Here is a 23,057-nt window from a genome sequence, read left to right as displayed (position 1 = left end):
GAAGATTGGAGAGGTGTAACTCACTGAGAAACTCACTGCCTGAGAGCCTGGGAGAATCTAGAGGAGGAGAGATCAATGACAATGGTTCAAGAGTTGTGGAAGAGGGAACTGCGCTAGAGACTATGCGAGCTAGGGCAGAGTTGGCTGCTCACCAGACCCAGTTCTCTTTGCCCTGGGTACTCTGGTTGACCACCTTTCTTAGCCTCCTTCTCAGACAGATGTGGCCACATGACTAAGCTCTGGCCAAGGGAACCTCAGTGAAAGGGACAACCAATTCCAGGCCTGGCCCATCAAAGCCACCATCATCCTCCCTGCTCATTCCTCTGGCTAGCTGGCTGCTGGGCGCCACCTCCTTGGAAGCTACTTCCTGAAGACAGGAAAACCTTAATGCCTCAAGATATAAGGAGCAGAGACACCCCAAGACCCTGATTGGACTTATATGAGTGAGTTAAATAAGCTGCTGTTAGGCCACTGTGATCTCAGAGTTTGTTACTCAACTAATGTAACAGGAAGGGGTAGACAGGTTGACATTCTTGTGCCCAGAGAAGACCTGAACTAAATGGGAGGAGAAAGTGTTCTGTACTAAAAAAGATAGTGTTCTGATTCCCAGACCTGAGAACACCCCAGAATCACTGGGAGAGCTTTTTCATCAGTACAAACTCCCCTACACCTGTGTCTGTTGAATTTCCCCAGGATACTCTTCCAACTTCTTCAGTAGGTTAGGACTCTGGTCATCAGACTGGAATCAGAGCATATCTGGAAAAGATATGGTTGCGACATGTCCCCCATCAGGTCTAGTTCTGCAGGCCTGGGAACTCCATCTGCCCTGCATCTTGGCCCTTCATCTTCTCCACATCTCTAACTGGGTAACTGGTATGTTTTAGTAGCCCAAGGACCCTGGAAGCTCATCAGGGGCCAAGATGATAGCTTTTACATTTCTTTTTGGAGTAGCATGAAGCTAGGCAGGTAATACAAGCTCATTTAGTTCATTTGATTTGAGCTGTTATTTTCCATATACCAGAACATTGAGGAGGGGGAGGATTTCTAGCAACCTACTCACAGGAGACTAGACTTAGCAAAGCCATCCCAAGTGCATATATAATTCATTTTTAAGACACCAGTCAGGTCAGGAGGTCACTTATCACTTTTTGCTTTGACAGAGAAGATGATCAGTTATCAAACTTTAACACGCACAAGAATGAACTCTGAAACCTATTAAAAATGTACGTTCCTGGAATCAAACACCCCCCCCCATGTTCTGATCCAGTAGTTGGGGTGGGATCCAGGAATCTGGATATAGGACTTTCCTTCTGCCGCCCCACTCACAATTCCTATGCAAAAGGCAGGGAGCAGTGGGTGTGATGGTTAACATCTGTAAGGTGAGGTCAGGGTCAGGTTTATCATGTTTAATATTGCATCCCCATAGCATACGGCTCTAGTCACAGGAAAGCTATTAACTATCTGTTGAATGAGGACTCTCATCTGTCAGATTTATCCCAAAATGCCCTTCCTCAAAGAAAGGAAATGAACTGGGTGACCTCTCTGGTCCTCTGAAGGCTGCCAGCTCACTATCACATACTCAGTAAACTGGGAAGTGCCCCTCTGGCTGCCTCAGACCCATCTGCTCCGAGTTCTAATTGAGGAAGCCAACCTTCTTTGATTGGCACTTCCCTCTGGTTCAGCCAGAGACCATCTGTACCCACCACCTCCTGACAGCTCAGACATCCCTTCCTCTCTGCTGGTGCAGACAGGCAGGGGCATTAGTAAGTAGGCCTGGACCTGGAGGGAGAACCTGCCTTCCATACCCTGGGGTGACCCCAGGACAATTTGCAAGCCTTATATAGATTCTCAGAGCTCCCACCACCTGGGGAATGATGCTTTCCTGATAACCAGGCTTTATTTCTGAGGCAGAACTGTGAGCACTCAATGCTGTGATCTCACACACTCTCAGTACCTCAGTAAAGCCAGTAGGTAGCGAGCATCTTTATCCTTGTTTTTACAGATGGCAAATAGAGGAAATCTGACTTGCCCAAGGTCACACAGCAGGTCAGCTGTGAAGCCAGGGAGGGCATCCAAGCTCTCTGCATCCAAAGCGACTACTTTCCCACAGCCAAAGCACCATTAGGTTTATGGGGGATCATGGTTGCTTTAACTCAAGGCTGTCACTCCCGAGTTTTGCATCAAAGCATATGTTCTTCAGAAATGTACTGAGCTAAGCTTTGTCTCCTCATTTAAAAAACCTCTGGGATGAGTCTCAAAAAGACCATTCCTCAATCACCAGCCAATGTGAAAAGAGGAGAGAGGGATAATACACGATCTTTCTCTTGCTAGTGGAAATGAATCTACAGTTCTCAAGATGGGGAGTGGGCCATATTAGAATCTCCTGAGGAACTTTCTCAACGTGAATCTTCTCCTTTCCCCAGAGATTCTGATGAATCTAAAAAGCTGACCTCAACCCTGACTCCAGAGCAACCCTAATGCCAAATATAACAAAATGGAGCACTTTGATCAGATTTTTCCTTTTCCCTCATCCTCTCAGGTGGATGTTTAATAGTCAAGTGGACAAAAGGTGAGCAGCAGGAGAAGCCCTGACCCCGAACAATCATTAGCACAGGGTGGGACCCGACACACACCTGCATCGGTTTACTGCAGCATAGATGGAAAAGACACAAGAGCAAAGGGGGAGGGGCTCATTCTTGAAGCTGGCTGTCCATACTCCCACACCTCCACTCAGAAACTAGAAAACTAGAAAACTCAGGATCACAGGGTACACATCCAGGGCTAAAATAAAAAAGGAGTATAGCCCTGTATAAGAAAGAAAAAAATCAGAAGGGCTCCTCCTGATGATTAGGAGTTATAAAGATAAATAAGATGCAGGCCCTGTCCTCAAGAAGCTTGCTATTGACAGAGTTCTGTGTTGCACTTTTTAAAAGATTTTATTTATTTATTCATGAAAGACACAGAGAGAGAGGGGCAGAGACATAGGCAGAGGGAGAAACAGGCTCCCTGTGGGGAGCCCGATGTGGCACTCGATCCCAGGACTCCAGGATCACAAGCTGAGCCAAAGGCAGATGCTCAACTACTGAGCCACCCAGGCGCCCCAGAGTTCTGTTGCTTTAAGACTCTCTTCTGTACTGATATTCTCCTCCTTCCCATCTTTGAGCAACTAGAGTATGGATGCCTGTCTAGGGGTTCCACAGTGATGAGCACAGTACTGGACACATACAGTAAAGTTCCAGAAAAATGAGATGATTTTGCATCCCATGTTGTAGGAGAAAAAGCTATACATCAGTGTAGGATACCTCCAGCAACTTCTCCCAGACCTTGTCAGTCTTTGCTGTAAGTGAGACACAGCCAAACTCAAGAGTGCCCAGATGAAAAAAAGAAAAAAAAAAGAGTGCCCAGATGAAGTCAGCCAGTGCATACCTTAAAGCTTATGACTGCATGTTTACTGGCCAAACTCCTTCAGATGCACCGCCCCCCTTTCTGGATGCCCTGGCTGTTTCTTCTCCCTCTCGGAAAAATTCTCTCTATTGGTTTTGAGGTTCTTTCAAATGGTCCCCTAAACCAGGTATATGGGATACGAGGTTTTCTCATCATTTGTTCAGCTTATAAATCGCTCCCAAAGAGACAAAAGAAACGGCCTTCAATTGTAACAAGACAGGCATGAACATCAGAATGAACTTTCTGACAGCAAGTACTATTTAACTGGGACATAGACAACCAGTGAGGGCATTTATTGATGACCTAGTATGTGTGAATGCGTGCTATTTCATTTACTCTTCAATGCCCTCCTCTCAGGCAGGGATCATTATTTCAGAGATAGAGGAAAATTATAGCATTTCTATGACAGATGTTCTAAAAAACAGGAGCCATAGACTTAGGTTCTTATGAATTCTAAATAGTCCTCTGGAGGGAGAAAAGGGTCCTCAGTGTTGCCTTGCCTCCATTATACCCAGAGCTGCTCAGAGAGCCATCTATAATCAGTGATCGAGGAAGGAGTTCTGAGGCTTTGGGTGGTGGCCAAAAATGAATCGTCCTTTCTTCCCTCTTACGAGTTCAGAACCAATTAAAAAATAATACAGGAGACACACAGAATGAAATCAGACTAAAAGCTTCATTACGAACAAATTCTAAATTGGAGAATGTGGCTTAGATGGGTGGTTACAAAGGGCTGCCTAATATTTCACTCAGACTTAAACCTACTCACCCAACCAAAATGTGAGACTGTTGTCGGATTTCTCCACAGAGCCAGAGCCTACCCCAGCAACTTGGTGAGCTCTTAATGAGGACCTAGTAGATTCAAAAGAGAGTCCCAGAAGGGGCTAAGTTAAACTCATGAATAATCCAAACTAAGGGACATCCTCTAAGTGATGACACAGAAGGCCTTGGAAAGACCCAAAAAGATCTTGGGAAGTTAAAAAAAAAAAAAAGTAAGTGGGAAGGAGCAGAAGCCTGGAAAGAAGACAGAAGGGGCTTGACTCCCAGGTCTGTGTATAAAACATACAGCTGTCCATGTACAAATACCTCGATCTGATCTGGCATTTGCTCTCAGTGGAATAATCTCCTGGACAAAGAGGCCTCTACCACCTACAGAGACAACCTTGACATTCAAAGATCATCACTTTTGTCTTGCTTCCTCATGTACAGTAAAGACTGTGCATTGGGACAAGCCATGAATCATGGCAGAAGCCTTCAACCCTGCTTCATGGCCTCCCAACCTCAGCTCTTGACTTTCTGGGTTTCTCTGTCCCGCCTCTCCCCCTGCACCTCCCACCCAAGACTCTGCCCTCCTGTCCCTCTTGCATCCTCTTTCCAGATTATCCTGGAGACCCAAATGTTTGTGTATAATATCAGAGCTGATGATTTGAAGAGGCCCTTGACTGTGGCCAGATCACAGAGGCCACTCTGAATAAACCAGCCCATTTTTGGACTTTCTTTTTTAGGCAGACTGAATATTTACACACTGGGAGCAGGCCCCGTAAGAGCTCCCCAGCATATAATACATCCATGCAAGCAACCATCTCTGGTGAAAGAAAAATCATTATTAATTGGAGTTAGAGCACTAATTTTAACTGCAGCAGGAGCTGAGCTCACTCGATTTAGTGGTGTGCAGACTTTTCCTGAACTCCAGTGGATACTTCACAAATAACAATAAAAAATTTAACGGCAGGACAAACATGGAGTAGGCTACCCAGCCTCACTCATTAAACAACCTTCATCCACCAAGCTTGAGGATTCAAGCTGTTTTATGTGGTGGGCCACATTGCCTCAGCCTGCTGCAGATGAGAGAATAAATTTTCATGGTGTGTGGAGTTGCAGTAAGAAACGGGTTTCATTAGCCATGTTTCAGAGATGCAGAAACCAAAGGCCAGGGAAAGGAAGTGAGTTAGGGTCGATCAGAGGTGGTGCCAGTAGTCCTTGCAAAGCCCTACCTCTCACCCCGGGGCCCTTACTCTGTTCTGATTCCCGAATTGTTTTTGCTTCATGGAGGCTAGGAAGATTCCATCCTCTGCAGAGCTTCAGGGAAGCTGTTTCTGATTATTTGTCCAAGAGAGACATAACCAAAAGAGCATTTGGGTTATAAAGTGATTTCTTGCTCTACCCGGCAGAAGTCATATATATACATTCACATGGGACCGAGGCCGAGTTTGGTCACACTTGCAATGGCAGCATCTAGAAGGACTCCACCGAACCGGGAAGGTCGGGGGTGGGGACCTCAAGGGCTGTGGCAGGTCCCTTTGGGTAAACAGGAGGACGTCTGGCTGCTTCCTGGCAGCCTTGCTGAACTACCTCAACCTCCCTTCTCTGGAAACCTCTGCTGGAAATCTACAGGAGGGGCTTCTCCCCACCAACCACCCCCAGCACCTGCTTTTCATAGGAAGGTTTCAGCATGGTTTGTCTGAGCCATTTCATACCATCACACTTGAAAGTTCGGTGTTGCTCTGACTAGCTATCAACTGTCCACTCCTAGGCTGAACTGCAGTCCTTAAGAAACAGGTCGAATGAACCACATTTTCTGCTGGTGACTTGACTTCCCTTTGCCCTTCCTCTCCATGGCCTAGTAAGACTGTAAATGTACTCCATGGCTTGCTGTGCTCTTCAGAAGCTTTCAGGGATGGTTTTCTGCTCCCTAGTTATTGATGAGGCAGAAATGACACGATCCAGGAGGATTCACAGACACACATGCATGTGCACACATGTCAAACTCAGGACTTTCAAAAGTGACATGACTATTCTACAGAAGAGCTGTGCTGACTCAGAGCGAACTGTCCCTCCTTCTGCTTCACCCTGGAAGTTCTAAGTGCAGTTCACGGTAGAAGTGACTTTGGTGGGTGGGACGGATACTTTTCCAGCAAACCCATAAGGACAGAAAAGCCAGCTTAGACTGGTTGGGCAGAAGACACCATGAGGACCAAAGAATAAAAATCAGTTATTTTTCTGGGAGCTTCTTTTCATCTCCACCGAGAGTAGAACAAAATCCTAAAGCACATAGAATTTCCATTACAGCCAAAGAAGAGGTATTGGACAATGAGTCACTAGACAGTGGAATGAGTGCCGGAGGGTATGGCATTGGCACCACCATGGTGATCAAGCTAGGAGGCCGGCTGGGGGAGGGAGACAGCTGGAATTTGCTGCAGATCAGGATTCCATGTCTGACTCAGCCATTCAACACACGCCTTGAGTACCAGGTCAGTCTCTCTCAGCTTAACCAACAGGCACACCATCACCCACCTTGTCCCTTGCTGTGAGGATCAAGTGAGATAATGGATATAAAGGTCCTCAATGAACCACCCAGAGATCAGTTATCATCAGCCATACCCATAGTCCTGACTAAAGGTCTTGGGATGGAGAGGTTCTTGGGCTGGATTCCATGTTATGGGCATAAGCAGGAAAGTTTCTACCATGGTAAGTAGCCAAGCCCTCCCAATTCCAGCAGTCAGGGAGGTGAACAACCCAGAGCTAAAGATAAAGACGTCCCACATGGAGAGCTCAGTGCAGGGAGCTGGGCAGCTAGGGGGCAGGAGGCATCCATTCAGCAGGTGCCCCTGAAGCCAGGCCCTGTGTGATGTGCCATCAGGGCCTGTGGGGGAAGAGTGGAAACAGATGGACTGACAGAAACAGCCCTGTTCCCGAGGAATCACAAGGAAGGCAAGGCGGTTGTCTCTAATTCAGGGCCTCCACCAGAGCCCTGAACTAGACTTTAGGCCTGGCCCACCTGGGGCAGGTCAGTTGAGTCCTCTGATCCCCTCCAAGAAGGGAATGATCATAACCTGTGTGTAGAGACTCACAGGGGAGCCTAGACACCACAAACTGTAAAGGGATAACAGTAAACACTCCTCTAGCATTTACTCCGTGCCAGGCACTATCTAATCCTTTTACAACTAGAGGTCGGCAAACTTTTTCTGTAAAGGACTAGGCAGTAAATATTTGAGGATTTGTAGGCCAGACGGTGTCTGTCACAACCACTCATGTCTCCTTTTGTAGCAGAAAAACAGCTACACATAATACGTGAATGAGTGAGCATGGCTGTGTGCCACCAGAACTTTATTTACAAAAACAGGTGGTGTTTTGGCTTGTGGGCTACAGTTTGCCAACTCCTGCTTCACATATATTTACTCCCCATAACCTTATAAGGTATATATCTCTTTATACTCATTTCACAGATGAGAAGGGTGAGGCCCACGGATGTCAGATAGCTTGCTCAAGGTTGTACAGCTGGTGAGTGACAGAGCTGGGATTCAAACACAGGCAAGCTGGTTCCAGAGTGCATGCCTCACCTCTCGGAGAGCCTCCGCAGCATACTGTAAGTCAAGATTCCCCAACTGAGATGTCAGTCACATGTGACAAGAGTAAGGACAACCTGAATTTACCGAGGGCCTATTATCTGCCAGGCACTGTGCCAGCTGGGTCCCACAGGGGATCCTCACAGCAGCCCTGTGAGACCAGTGCTATTATGCCCCTCATGTTACAGATGGAGAAATTGTGATCAAGGGTTGATGTCACTTGTCCAAGGTCCCAGAGCTGGCAAATATCAGAGCCATAACTGAGCCTATGGCTGTCGACTCTGAGGCCCACTCCTCTCACCTCCATACTGTGAGGCCCTACAGCCACGAGGCCGCATCTCTTTCCCTTCTCTGGTTCACTTCTCCCAAGCTCCTTGCAAAAGTTGCAGTGGGATGCTGTTCTCCTCAAGAGTTGATGCCCACCGAGACTTTGGAGTCAGTGTGAGCACATATGCACTGACGCAGATCTGCACACTTGCTTAACCCCAGACAGAGAGGAGGACTCGCTTACGTTTTCTGTGGCTGCCATACCCGCTCCAGAATCATCTCTTGCATGTCCTGGATGTCACTTAGCAACACATCATCTGTCAGTTTCTATGGCACCATGGGCTTAACGTCTCACTTCCAGTTTGCTAATAAAAACATGGGAAAATGGAACACAGTAATGGGCCCTGGCTCCTTCACAATGGAAAGAGATGTTCCCTTGGGTCCCTGGCCTTGCTGTAGAGGAATGTTTCTTGGAAGGACATCATGGACATTCCCAGCATTCCAACTCTGGCCTCCAAACTCATCTGCTCCTCTCCTTAGCTGGTCAGGAGTTGAGCAGGAAAGAGACACTGTTCACTGGTTGTGTTTGTAAAGAAGAGTCCATCAGCCAGGAAGGAGTCAAATGTTACAGACTGAACGCTTGTGTCTCCACATCCGTCCGGAAATTCATATGTTGAAGCCCTAATCCCAATGTGATGGCATTTGGAGGTGGGGCTCTAGGAGGGAATTAGGTTTATATGAGGTCATCAGAGTAAGCCCCCATGGCGGGATTACTGACCTTATAAGTAGAAGAGACACGGGAGCTTTCTCTTTCTCTACTCAGCCAACTACCCCAGGAAAGAAAGGCCTTGTGGGTACACAGTGAGAAGGAAACTCTCTACAATCTAGGGATCCAGCCCTTGCCAGTGTCTTGATCTTGCACTTCCAGCTTCCAGAACTGTGAGAAACAAATGTCTGTTGTTTAAACCACCCTGTCCATGGTACTCCGTTCGGGCACACTGCGCTAAGACGTCAAAACAATATACAGTAGAAACAGAGAACAGGAGGACTACTGCACTTTGTTCCTTTACCAGGAGCCAACCCTCCCAGGTTAGAGACACTGTTGTGCTGTTATCTTTCCCAACAAAAAAGAAACACACACATATACACGTGGAATTTAGGAGTTAAAGAAAGGTCTGAGTAAACAAAAGCACCGAATAATCCAGCTCAATTTTAGAAATGGCTTTTTCTTTTTGAGAATGGGAGAGGTTTTTCTCTGGTCTGTAGAGGTTCTCAACCATCTGTCCACCTTCTGCAGTGGTCACAGCATTATTTCTCCTTTGTTCGTGTTGTGAGTGTGTATGTGGTTTTTGTTTGTTTTTTGTTTTGTTTTGTTTTGTTTTTGCTTTGCCACTAAAATTCAAGTCGTCTTCCTCCCCCTTTGTTCTTTGAGGAACAAAGAGAAGGAGCAGCAGGTGAAATGAGAGCAAGTGGAAGCTACGGAGAATTCAGTGGAAGGACAAAGAGGCTTGGCAAGAGTTTGGGGTTTAAGAAGAAAAAAGAATGAGTGATTGAAGATTTAACAAGTTTCAGCAAAGATTCCTTTGTCCCATTGCAAAATCTTGCCATCACAGGAAAGAAAGAGGAAGAAGCAGGAAATCGGATCCCACTCTGGCCCTTCACCAGAAGAATGAGGGAGCCCAGAGCTCAGCCATAGAGACAATGTGACCACCCAGAGGATGCCCTCCGTCACCCTGCTGTGTTAACACAGGACGTTCCATCACCATGTGGCACGAGGGCGCTTTCTCCACCCCAGCAATCCCTGAGGGATCTCGCAACAGAGGTTATATTGCATCTCGGCACACGTGAATTTAGCTAATGAAACCCACTGGGAACATGGAGTACAAGGACAAAGAAGCATCAGACTTACAGGAAAGACAGACCCTACGGAGCTGACAAGGCAGAGGAGGTGCAGGGGATCCACAGGTGACCTCCGGGGAAAATGCAAGGGTGCTCCAACCTTCATCAAATGTGCTGTGACCACATAAAGAAAGCAAGGTTAGGCAAAGCCACCCCTACCCCCAGCGTATTTTTAAGAAGAGCATAAGATTTGTTTCCAAAATAATCAGGGTGAAAACTGCACAAGACAAAACAGAATGAATTAGAGAAGCTACAAATTTTCAGGAGTCAAGGATTAAAGGAAGGAAATTGATATAGCCTTTCTTAATTTATAGTCTTAGCTTTCCTCAATTTTGAGTGAATTTTAGTTCTACCTCTGGGGGAGCTATTCCAGGACGTGACACACAGGGGAACGCAGGGGAGACAAGTGATCCCGGAGTGGATGGGAGAGGTAGAAGCCGGGGTATACCTTCTATGCACAAGGCTGTCACCTCCAAGAACTGGTCTCCTTGAAGATAGCAACTTGCACTTCTTACAGATTGAGTCACAACTTCAGGACATCACCATCTGCCCCACCTACACATCTGTCTAACGTGCCCTGGTCACCACCTGCCCTCACGCACCCCCTTCCACTGCCTCATGTTCTCCAGGGCAAGGACAGAGAGCTCGCTGACATCAGTAGAGCTACAGGGTAGCTCCATACCCAGGATACAGCACTGACTTTAAGCAAGTCACTGCTGGGATCTGTGGAAGAACAGGTTAGGGTAGAAGGTAGCAATTAAAACTACAGATGCAGCAGCCACGCGGGCTGGGTCCTCACCACGGCCCTAACCCTCACAACACACGGGACCGGGGGAAATGAACCTAACCTCTTAGCTACTCTGTGCCTCAGTCTCCTCATCTATACAATGGGAATATGATAGTATCTATCTCATAGCAGTGTTGTGAGTTACATAACTAACGTATTAAGAATAGTGCCGATTCCATGGAAAGTAAACTGTGAGTTTTAGTGGTTATCCAAATACGTTTCAGGAAAAGAGATATGGCTTACGGGACAAGGGAAGCCTGGGAGCTGCCATCCAAAAAGTCTCAGCAAAGCACTATATTCAGCAGATGATTTCTTGGCTCAGAATTCTTTCTTAGCTTCCATGGCTACAGAACTGGATCTGTACTCCTCCGCCGGGCAGTGAAGGCCTGCAGAACCTGCCCCTTCCTGGCCAGCACTGTTCCTCCCATGCTTCCCTCCCTCCTGGGCCTAGATGTCGTGTCCCAGCTTTGGAAACCCCGGCCCCCACCCCCAGCCCCACTCTATCCTCTTGCCTAATCAGGGCCTGTCCCCTCTATAGGGACCCACATTCATGCCCAACATTGTCCTCCTGTGGCACTGACCATGGACATTCTTCATCTTAGCTGTCACCCACATACATGGCCATCTGCACCAGGCTCCCTCTCTTCCTTTCTTTGCTGGTCCTTCCTCTCAACACCATATGGCCAGTGCCTAATGAAGACTCTGGACAGGGAGCCTGGCTTCTATGACTCTCTTGCTACAGGCATATAGCGGGACAGTCACCACACTGAGCCCTCCGCTAACGGAGTGACACTGGGCGGCCAGTGCTTTGCTGGGTGCAGAGCCTTAGAGAGGGCCACAGTCCCTCATTGCAAATTCTCAGGGCCAGGCATATTTTGGAATTCTGGATGCTTCAGGTTCTAGAAAGGTCATGTGTGTGTATACTGTACATAATACCACAGCAGGGCAAAGGACCCCACAAGTCAATACACTCATACCATGAACATATGAATAGTCACTCTAAGCAGGTGAAATAGAGATAATACCTGCCCTTGTGTCAGTTGAGGTCACTCTGCCCCCAAATGAGTTTGGTCAAGTTTTCTGCCAAATGGATAGTGATTGAACTGCCATTTTTCAGAGATTTTCAGATTTTAGAGTCACAGAGGAAGGGCGATGCAGCTATAATAGGTGCTATGGGATTTAACAGAACATAAAATAAAAACAAACAAACATGGTAACTGCTGCCTTTAAGGAAGGCAGTGCAAAGCACGTGAGCTCAGACACTTAGATAGCCCTCTCTGAGCCTCAGCTGCCTAGTCTGCGAAATGGGAGGACACACACCTGACACGGACAGGTTTATCAAGCACCCAGCAAATTCCTGGCCAGGGATTCTGTAAGGATTCTTCCCTTTACTATCTATCCCATCAGCAGAAACTTCAACACTGGATGGCTGAGTACTCGTGTGCTAAAGATGTCCTCAGGAGAACTGAGCTGAGAAAAACCTACCTAAGAAGCTTCTTGGAGAGAATGAACTCAGAGCAAATCCTGCTGCTTCCGTTTTGTTAAAATCCTTAAGCTTCAGTTTTGTTGTATACAAAGTAGAAGAATAGAAGACCATTAACTGGAGCACCTCCTTTAAAGTATGCAGAATCCTGAGGAACAGCACCTATTCCACAGGGTGGCACAAAGCATGTGGGCCTCTCCACATAGCCATGCAATCTCTCTGCCTTGTTTGCTCTTCTTTCAACACTTTCCTAAGACACTTTGATTTCAAAAGACATCAAACACACAAACACAATTAGGCAATCAGCTCAGCAGCGGGGCAGAGTTCATAGTCAGTGAGAGAAAGCCAGTGGGATGTCAGGGTAAGAGACGAGATGGAGGCCTCAGGCTCGAAGGAGCTAGGTTTACAGTTGACTGTTTGTTTTTGTTGATAAAAGTCAAGTCTTCCCTGCAATGTCCACTGTGAAGGGAGTTCCTTTTTGCATAAATGAACCTAATCCCCCTGTTTATTAACACTAAACTTGACATTTATAGCTCAAGTGCTTTACTGGCATTAACCAATAATCCCCAGCACATTCCTGTGGGGGAGTTCGACACTGGGCTCTGAGCTGCTCCACAAGGGCCCTCGCACAGAGCAAACAGGCCCACAGCTCTGCCCTCAGGAGGAAGGTGCTCACACCACCTACCCCCGGGCCTTTTCCTCACAGAGCCCTACACACTGGGATTCCGCTCACACTTCCAAGTCCAAACACAGTGGGGAATGTGTACTGACCAAGCCACGGTGAGCACGGCTGGTACCTGAGGAGCTGTTCTGGAAGGAGCTGGCTGTCCGTGGTTTACAGAGTGTTGTGGCGGCCGGGCCGGGCTGAAGGATAAAAGGGCTAGGTTTGTCTTCACCTGGCATTCCCCCTTGGGAAACACCCTTCCCAGCCGGGTGAAGAATCCAGGTTCCGGCCCTGAGCGCTTCTGTTGGTGAAAGAGCTGCAACCAGAGTCAACACCACATTCCTAGGCTAGTGGTCATGAGCAAAGCAGGCAGCTAACATTCTGCAAAGCACACTGGGAAGCTAGAGGCCTCTTAATGTAATTAATGAAGGCCGTAGCTAGAAGAGTCTTGGAGTGAGCATGTAACTTCAGAGTGAGGAGGCCGGAGGCCTGAAACAGAAAAGGAAATCCTAGCAAAGCACAGCAGGGACGGATCCAGAGGGAGGGGAATGTCTTGGAGCTATCCAGAGAGCACGTTCTTAATCACCCCGCCTGGAGCTTTTAACCAGTTCCTTAGCAAAAATGAATTGGAATGTTATCATAACTCGGATGCATATCCACCATTGTGTAAAGCTGGCCCCATGTTCAAGCAAACTGAAGATCATTCTCTTTCCATTATGTCGACCTAGTTGTCTTCCACTCATTTTTACTATCTACGTAAAATCTCATGTTAAAAGGCTCCTCCAGGTACTGTTACATAGGAATATTTGTGTTGAGGGAATCTCATCTAACAGTTGCAGAGAGGCACTCAGTGCCCGGCACTGGCCTAAGCAGATGAACAGCGCCCTTGTGATACTGCTGTAACAAAGGACAGTGCGAGGTGCCCGGCGTTTGAGCACTTATCAGTGCAGGGCCTTGTTCTGGTGTATTAGCACATGGAACTTTCCTTAGCTCTGCTCACCATCACAGGAGGCAGGCCTTGTTAGCCTGGGTTTGTGGATGGCCTCATGGTGAAGAAACCTGACACTCCGGAGTTAAACTGGCTACCACCGAGAATTCATCAAACCCAGGCCAGACTACAACATGCCACCAGGCCACTTCATTCCTTCCCATCTCCCAACTCAGGGATCCTGGATGGCGATCATCTTCATGGAGGCTGCCACATGTGCTACACCACATCTGTGACCAAGGGCTCCTGGCCAACTATGAGCAGGGCAGGGAGAGTCCCAGGGCCACCGGGTCCTGACAATCCTCAGGCACTGCCTGGTTTGCATGGCACTCTCAGAGGGCATCACCACTTTCCTGATTCAGTTTGTCAGCAATTACTTACCAAACGGCTCTACAGACATCTCTGTACTAGAATTCATCCCTGTCGCCGGTACTCACAGCCTGGTCAGAGAAGATCACCACACATCGAATAATCCAAGATCAATTCCCATGCCATACAATGAGTGCTGAACAATGAGGAAATGTATGGCATCCACCTTATGAATAATAACCCCCATAACAACAAGCTTCTCACTCCTTAAGGATAGTACCTAACAGCTTACCGAGAAAGAGGATCCCATTCTCACAAAACAAAACACCAAACCTCAGGAGAAAAGACCCAAACACTGGAAAAAACTCTACCAGTTATAAGCTGCACGACCTTGAGTAAGACACGTAACCTATCTGAGCTTCAGTTCTTTCCTGTTGAGTTAAGAACAAGAACGTTTGTCAAGCCTACCACACAGGGTTCTTCTGAGGGTCAGGTGAAATCATGCATAGGAAAACACTCAAAAACTATAAGCCGTGCAACTGAACAGGTCATATATTATTGCTCTCACTTACCAATGAGGAAACAGGTGCCAACAGCAGAACCAGGACTAGAGAGTAGGTTTCCAGACCCTTTGGCCAGTGGTGTTCCTACCACGTGATGTTGTTTCTCTAAGTTCTAGGGGCACTTGGGAAGGGAAAGAGCCAGTCAGGCCTCAGTAGCCCAGGAAGACTCTTTGGAGCATAGGTCACACACCCCCAACCAACAGGCCAACATGATCCACAGAGGTGTTATATTTGGCTGGTATAGTTATTTTAAAAATTTTTGTGTGCCAACACTTATGAAGCATTAGGTTTCACCAAAAATGCATATTACCTTTCTTAAATCAGAAGGACTCGTGACAATAGGTGGACATTCCCTCATGGTGATAATCTGCTGCAGCTACACCTTTAGGGAACATGTGTTCTTGTGTGTCACCACTCCTCCATCCCCTACTGTTTCTCCAACCTGGAGGCCAAGTGTCAGAGGCTATTTTTCACGATTCTTATATTGCCATTTTCCTGCCACACTGGGGATGAGCACACATCTATGGGAATACAAACCCTCTCCCTGCTGGGGGAGGCCTGCTTCACATACGTTTCTCGCCTGGCTCTCGAAGGCATGGGATTCTGAAACCTCTGACCTGAAGGCCACAGAGAATCCCAGGAGGTAAGGAGGCAGGCTAGGAAAATAGTGCGGCCATGCAGTGACCCTGAAGCAGAAGCCTGACTGGAATGAGGGGCTGTGCGGATGGGGACAGGGACAAGTAGAGGACTGGAAGATGTTTGGATCAAAAAATGAAGCTGTGTTATGGAAGGAGGATCTTGAGTGATGATGGTGACAGCAGGGGACCAGGGGACAGGGCATGGTAATACTGCCTTCAGGCAGAGAGGGAGCAGAGGTGCCCGTGACTGAAAACGAGGAGAAATACTTTGCAAATTCATTCATTCAACACAACTGTCTCAAACGCTTATTGTGTTCTAGGTACTAGGAAAACATCAGGGCTAAAACCAGACCCAAATCCCTGCTTTCTCAGCAGAGACCACCAAGTTGGGAAGAATCTTGCCACAGAACCTACCCCCCTACCCCCGTTCACGATCCTGCCCATTAGGTGTCCAGCAAGCAAGGACAGACAAACGGCAGAATTTATGGTTTTCCCCCAGACGGCTGCTGAACAGGAGGGGGAGGGGGGTTGGGGGGGTTAATGGGTCAGAAATGATCCACCTGCCCCTGCTCAGCCCGTGAAAGCACAAAGCGACTCGAAACCCCACTCATTAATCTTCTAAGACATTGGATGAACCTCAGAATTACGGCATAGACAGTGGGGTCTGTCATTCCTCTGACCTATTTTTCCAGGCTTCTTACATTGTGTGATGGATCACATGTATATTCCCCCACACAAGCACTCTCTTCTGCTCACCTGCTCTCTGGCTTGTGTGCAAGCCACACACACACACACACACACACACACACACACACAGAGTTACCTTTAAGCTTTTTCAGAAGGGGTCACCTTGACACAAGATAGTCTTATAGAAGGGGTACTCTGCATGTGAAAAAAAAGAGGAAACACACAGGCATAGCTCAGGGCACCTCATGACAATTCTTTTAGTTCCACTGTGGAGGAGACAGAAAAACTAATTACCCGGGCAAATGAGGAAAATGATAGAGTATTTCCATGTAAAGTGGAAGCATGATAAAGACTTTCTTCCACCAGGGTGGCCAAGGGCAATGCAAAGAGGAGAAATGTTTGTAATATTTCTGCCCGTAAGTACATAATCACTAACTACATCCACCACAGGTTCGCTACTTGTTTTGCTCACTGGCCTCTAGCAAGCACCATGGAGCTGAGAAGGGCAAGCAGAGAAGGAGCCGTTGGTGCAAGCTGGTGATGTGGAGGACTGGCACATGAACTGGGCAGACGCAGCAAGGAAGAGGAGGCATCCCCTAGATATCCCTAGATATTTACTATGCACCTGGCACTGCGCTGGCCACTAGGGCTGCTGGCATGACAGAGTGGGAAGGGGTGGACGAGGGCCAGAACACCTAAGATGACCACCCTGGCAGAGGAGCTTGGAGATGGAGGGGGGCCAGAACATGGAAGATGACCGGGAGGTCTTGCAGATGAGTGGGCGTGACAAGGAGTAAAGACTACAGCAGGCAAGTATAAGATAGAATCAAATGAGAGAAAGGGTGTGTGTGTGTGTGTGTGTGTGTGTGCGTGTGTGTGTGTGTGTGTGTGTGTGTGTGTGTAAAGGGAAGATGGACAACGGAAGAGAGGAAAAATAATGTGGTATGACAGAAAAGCCTGTGGTTGAGATAACTTGGATTTGAATGCTAGTTCTTCTACATGATCTTGGGCAAGTTACTTAATGCTAAAGCTTCTGTGTTCTCGTACTCAAAAATGAGGGGAGGGTAATAATATTTATCTCCGAGGATTCTTCTGAGTGTTAGGTGAATGATCTACATGAGAGCACCCTGCCGGTGCGGCAGTGGGTGTGCAACAAACGCTGTCCTGCTCACTTGCTCCTTGACACGTGGGGGGAAATCAGGCCTTCAGGGCCATATGCAAGTCAGAAAGAAGGCTGCAGTGAGCCTTCAAGGAAATACCTCTCCTCTTTCCACCCCATACCTCCTAGACACAGCCAGGACTGGCTATGTGAACTGTGTCTGTCTGTGCATTACTTAAGAAACCCTTGAAATCCCCTCAAGGATCATTCCATTTGGGTTAGGTCATACATTCCCAGAAACCTCTTGTTCAAAAGCAAGTATAATCCCTGGAAGGAACCTCACATGGGCCCAAACACCCACTGAGATGGTGGGATGAGGGGATTTGGAAATCCAGGCCTGGTGGGGTCTTCCCACAAAGGGAGGGGAATTTCAGAACAATTTCACTCCCATTAAGTGAGAGAGGCGGCCTGGGTGAGGGTTCCAGGTAGGGGCTTCGGGCTGCCAGAGGTCAGCAGGGTGCATGGAGGGACAAGAGAAATGGCCACAAGAGAGGTGGAAGAGGAGGGAAGGTTGAGGCCAACGTGGCCTACTTTACTATTTGCTAAAAACCAGATATGGATGAAGAAAGTCTCTTTTGCCTTCACTTATACCCATCAGCACCTCTAGGCAGAAAGGCCAATATCAGAGTCTTTGGAGGATGGAGAGGGAACCCAGCTCTAACACCAGCCTCTAAGACCTTACAAAATATCTTGCCCCTTCAGAAGCCATTCTAGCCAACTTGAGGGCTCAGACCTGGGTGGCCAGGCTGCACCTAGCACCCCCATTGCAGCCCTGCCTTATATTCTGAGCTCAGGTTAATCACTTTTTTGCATTTTGCCTACTTCAGGAAAGTTGCAGCTGCATGCTCACTTATCAAAGACCCCACCAGGAGATTTGGAAAATATAATACAAATTCTTCTTTAACCTTCTTCCTTGTCAAAATTGCTCACTATTACCAACTTCAAGCAGGACTGTGTTACATCTTCTTCTTCTTTTTTTTAATAGAGAAATATTACCACAACCACTACACACCTAAGTCCAATGAGAAAGCTGGTAATGAAGGAGACCCTGCCAGGCATCAGACAGTACAGAGTGTCACTGCTTCTTGGAGGATGACCAACCAAGCGGAGCAGAGAGTTATCATCACAAGCTATCTGTGTTTCATGTAATAATGCCCTAATGATTCAATTAGCATTGATTCTTCAGCAGCAACAATATTTTCTGACTGATCCAGCAATCTAGTGCTCACTGTTGATTGATACAATTCCTATGAGTAATAACGCAGTTTGAAAGAAATTTAATTCTTCACAAATCACGTTTAAGATCTTTTCATTTTAATGTGATCATTTCCCACCTTGTCCCCCCACCCCTGGGGGTCATCAGAGCCCTTCAGTGGGTGTCTCCTGCTGGGCACCCCTGCTGCAGGTCCTCCCCGTCACTTGTCTGGGTATCTTCAGCCCTCGCCGCCCCCCACAGATGCTGGGTGGCCGCAGCCAGAAGAACAGATGGGGCACGATGGCTGAGGCTCAGTGAATGGTCCCCAGCACACAGCCGCGGTGGAAGCAGCCCAGGCAAGAACCACTGAAGCAGGCTTTCTGAAAAGCTGCCCTGGTAACATCGCTAAAATTGGAAAGCAGGCAGGGTGTGTAGGGGGCAGAGTGGGAGGCTGGTGGGAGAGGAGAGGACAATCAAAAACAGAGAAGGGAATGAAAACAGACGATTGGAATAACATCTTTTACCAGTTAAAAACCAGACTTCCTGAGCAAGACGCTGAAACACTACAACTAGCCAGAGAAACTCCGGGAAAGGAGCTCAGGGACCAGGCCATGGGGCCGAGGGGCTGCAGCCTCCGACCCTCTACAGGCTCCGCGGAAACTCACTCTGACACTATCTCCACATCCGTATCCTCCTCCGGCTGTGGCTCCCACCAAAAGCCTCTCCAGGATGAAATGTGTGTCACCCCGGAAGCCAAGGGAGGTGCTATTGTCACAACCCATCCTGTCCTCTAGGTGACCAGGCACCAGCCTGTGGATGGAGTCAGACTGGGTGCTCTGTAGGTAGCTTCCCTTCAATCAGTTCTGCTGCATCTCTATGCCAGCTCTGATGTCTCCAACCTGACATTTCTATGGCCACTACCATCTTGCCCCTGTCAGCCACTGTAACAGAACCAGAAGCAGTAATAATGGCCTGGAACATCTGAAGAGCTATGTGAGTCTTGATGCTAGATATTATTACTTCGTGTGATCCTGTTAACAATCTTCTGGAACAAGCATTATCTCCACTTTACAGGTAAGGGAATGAAGGTTCAGGGTGGTTAAGCAATGTGATCAAAGACATTTGGTAAGCTGAGGAGCTTACTAGGCAAGGTGAAAACCCTTGACCTTTAAAACCAGAGTTAGGGGCTCCAGAACCTTTCTGCATCATTAATTCTCAGCCACAGCCATGGAGATCTCCTAACTTCACCTCTTCTTCTCTACTTCTTACAAGTACAACCCTTTTATTCTGCTTCTCAGAGACAAAGATGGGCAACAACTCTTCAAAGAATCCTTTTGGACATAGTGACCTTCTACCCAAAGGACCAAGGAATCCAGATCCCCTCCCTCGTCTGAGAAGAGCCAACCCCCTCCTCTTCAGAACACTCCATGGATCCATTTAAGCCCATTCCACATTAACTCAACCCATCGGGGTCCCTACTGAGCTCCCTGTTGATTCTGACTCACAAGGGAGTCAGACTGAGGGATCCCCCTCCAAATATTCTCCAAGATTCAAAGTGATTTCAGTGCCATTCATCCCAAACCTCTTCATTTCCCAAACCGTTCACCCTTCACCACCCTGTGCCAGCCAGAGAATGTATGTGAAATTTCTGGGTCTGACAGACATCAGATTCAAGGCAAGAACTGCTCAAATTCTTTCAAAATTCAGGAAAAGTGTATCTTTGCTCCATTGCCACTATGTCTATGGGAAGATCATGTCAAAATCAACTAATTATTTGGTTACTCCTTTACAGGAAATACTTCTTGGCTTATATACATATCTTGCTTACTATCTATACTGGTTACTCTGAAAAGAAATGCTTCTTCTGCCTAATAGTTGGCCAGTTTCGTGGGCATAAGCCTTGGTCCCAAACCTGATTCCATCAGCTTTGATAATGAAGACCAGAACAAAGGGTCTCTGGAAGCAGCAGTGTTGTTTGGCTTTTAAATAAACCTACATAAAAGAACACATGGACAGGAGCAGCAGTCCAAACTACATTTATTAATTTTAGGTTTTCAATATTAAAACCAATCACCATCAGTTTTATACCACTTAAGATGATTTGGAGTAAGTCTATAAGAGCAGAGCTTGGGAGGGAAAAGGGAAGCAGTGTAGGTTTTAATTTAGACTGACAGAAAATTGGTTCATTAATGTTCTATCAAAGGATGCCCCTTCCCGAAGTTTTGCTTAGCAGTGAAAACAGTGCTGTTAGCTAACACTGGTTTCTTGACGCTTATATATATAACTGAAGAATAAGGTGAGTGAGATTAAAAGCATTGTCTGTACCCAGTTCTTCCTTAGGTCACATCTTCATGAAGCCACATCATTAAAAATGAGGTTCCATGGGAGGCAGGAAGACCTGTCTCTCCTTTCCAGTTGGAAATGTCTCAAAAGAGGTCAACCATTGGTCACTGAGAATTGAGTGCTCAATGTCTTCTTGAGGCTCAACACAACCCTCTAAAGTGTTTCCATATCTGAAAGGTGCCTCTCAAGAAGTCATGTGGCCAAGCTAATGCAACTGAGTTCATCGTTCCTATCAAACAAGAATAACTAAAATCAGCATTTATGTTCCATTGGGTCGTTTTGGTTTCTTTTTTTTCTCAGCTCCATCAAACATTAGGTCATCTCAGGGGTCTCAATGAAGAGGTACAGAGTGCTTATTTGATGATGTCATCCAAGTGAGATGGACAAAGCAAACCCACACCATCGTCCCTTGAGCAATGGAGGCCATGGAGAGAGGCAGAAAGGGAAGAGAGGAAGAGGAGATTGTTCCAAGTTATAAGAGGTGGCTTTTACCATAGCACATAAAATGAAAATCTGATCTAGCAAGGCACACTTTTCACGGATTCCACACACTAGAGTTAAGATTCCCTATGAGGCCACCATGTGGTAGGGTCTGATCTGCCCTGGCCCATTCACTACTGGATTTGCCATATGCCCCATACTACCAGTAAGCAGATAAACCAAAATACTGACACATTAACACAGCAAGACCCAGATGTGGTTATCCACCAAAACTCAAACCGGAAGAACAAGAGTATCCCAAGGCACTGCAGTATTCTCATGGTGTTGGGCAGTTAGGATCAGAAAACACCCTGGAGATTAACTTCAAGATTCCAGGGAGGGGAGGAGGTTCTGAGTATCTAGACTCTTCACAGCAAGTGGAAGCCCCTGGTTGTAAGGACGAAGATACAGCAGCCTAGCGTAGGCAAGGCATCACTCTCTGCATGTCTCAGGAGAACAACTGGGTTCACTTCAACTATCGGCTCAGCTCAGGTGGCTGGCCACACTCAAGACTCAAAGGATGTGGTTACCATGGTGACTCTGCCTCTGTGATGGAATCTAACTTTGTGTCTGATCCCTTGTACATCGCTGGGGTGTGGCTGGGTGAACTGTATGTAACAAAGACTCAGAAAAAAATTAGAGCCAAAGCTAGCCCAGAAGTACTGAAGTTAGCCCAAGAACAAAAGAAAGACCCTTGGCCAATACACAGAAAGGGACGATACAATCTTGCCATTTTCTATTAAAGTCCTAAGAAAAGTAGTTTTTTAAACAGAAATTGATGACTCCTTGCTACTACAATTCTTTTCTTTTCCAGTGGATCACTCATTCAATTCATATTCGTATTACTCTATTGCTGAAAGAGCTCTCTATTTAAATGGAAGAGTTTCTTCCACAGCCAGTTAAGTGCAATCTGACAGTGAAAACCAAAGAATACTCTACCAAGGCTTTGCTATGGGGTTGTATGTGGACCACGAATTAGCCACATGACATCACTGGGAGCTGGTTGGAGAGGAGACTCTGAGGCGCCACACCCCAGATCTACTGAATCAAAATCTACATTTTACTAAGATCCCCAGATTATTCATATGCAAATTCAAGTTTGAGGCATGATAACCCAAGGGGCACTGTGGATTCTTCTCTGAAAATCCTTGGGGCTGGGATAGGACAGAACCTATGTGCCTTTGGTATAATGGGTAGACTGAGGCCAAACTGCTTGATCTCCAAACCTCACTCCAGAACAAATGTTTATGAGCAAATTTAATAACTTCTCAATGCCTCAGAGTTCTCACCCATAAAACAGGGATAACAGCAGTACCTACCTTATCAGGTCCTGTGAGCACCGTGAGTTAATTATGTACAACACTTAGAATACTGCCAGTCCCATAATAAGCACTATATATGGTAAGCTGATAGACAGTAGGATGTACATGAACTGGAACTGAAGAATGGAGACCAGAAGTGGCTTCTACATCTCCTGTGCATGTAACTGCCTCTATCCGGCCTATTAGAGACAATTCTTTGTTAGTCATTCATTTCTTTGTCCCCTCCCTACTCCCATCTGCCATGGCCCGGCTTTGCACCCTACTCCTAAGGAGTCATACAGATAGAATTTGAAAAGTACTACCCTTTACTTGGTCACAGGCCTAAATCAACCCCCATCACCCCCATCTAGCTGGTGAATTATACAGTCAGTATGTAGGAGAGATGGCCCCTTCCAGTGGTTATACAATCTCCTGATCTCCTACTTAAAAAACAAAACAAAACAAAAACAACCCCCCCCCAAAAAAACCCAAATAAACAAAAAAAAA

At 46.9% G+C, this 23,057-nt stretch overlaps 1 protein-coding gene and 1 long non-coding RNA gene across 41 annotated transcripts in view; both read right to left on the bottom strand.

Annotated features, from left to right (window-relative positions):
- The window catches only part of CACNA1C (calcium voltage-gated channel subunit alpha1 C), a 746,601-nt gene that overhangs the window by 454,717 nt on the left and 268,827 nt on the right, over positions 1–23,057 (bottom strand). The window lies entirely within an intron of this gene.
- The window catches only part of LOC112668984 (uncharacterized), a 113,589-nt gene continuing 108,675 nt past the window's right edge, over positions 18,144–23,057 (bottom strand). Inside the window, exons 3-5 of one of the 2 annotated variants that reach the window (XR_003141983.3) lie at positions 22,569–22,750; positions 19,092–20,998; positions 18,144–18,877 (exon numbers count right to left, since the gene is read on the bottom strand). This is a non-coding gene — a long non-coding RNA (uncharacterized LOC112668984). The remainder of the gene's footprint in view (positions 18,878–19,091; positions 20,999–22,568; positions 22,751–23,057) is intronic. The other variant, XR_007406402.1, reaches the window with a different exon arrangement.

The sequence above is a fragment of the Canis lupus genome, chromosome 27 (genome assembly GCF_003254725.2).
Source record: "Canis lupus dingo isolate Sandy chromosome 27, ASM325472v2, whole genome shotgun sequence".
Lineage (NCBI taxonomy): Eukaryota > Metazoa > Chordata > Mammalia > Carnivora > Canidae > Canis > Canis lupus.
The sequence above is the reverse complement of the archived record's forward strand: the minus strand, read 5'-3'. Positions and strand labels throughout refer to the sequence as shown.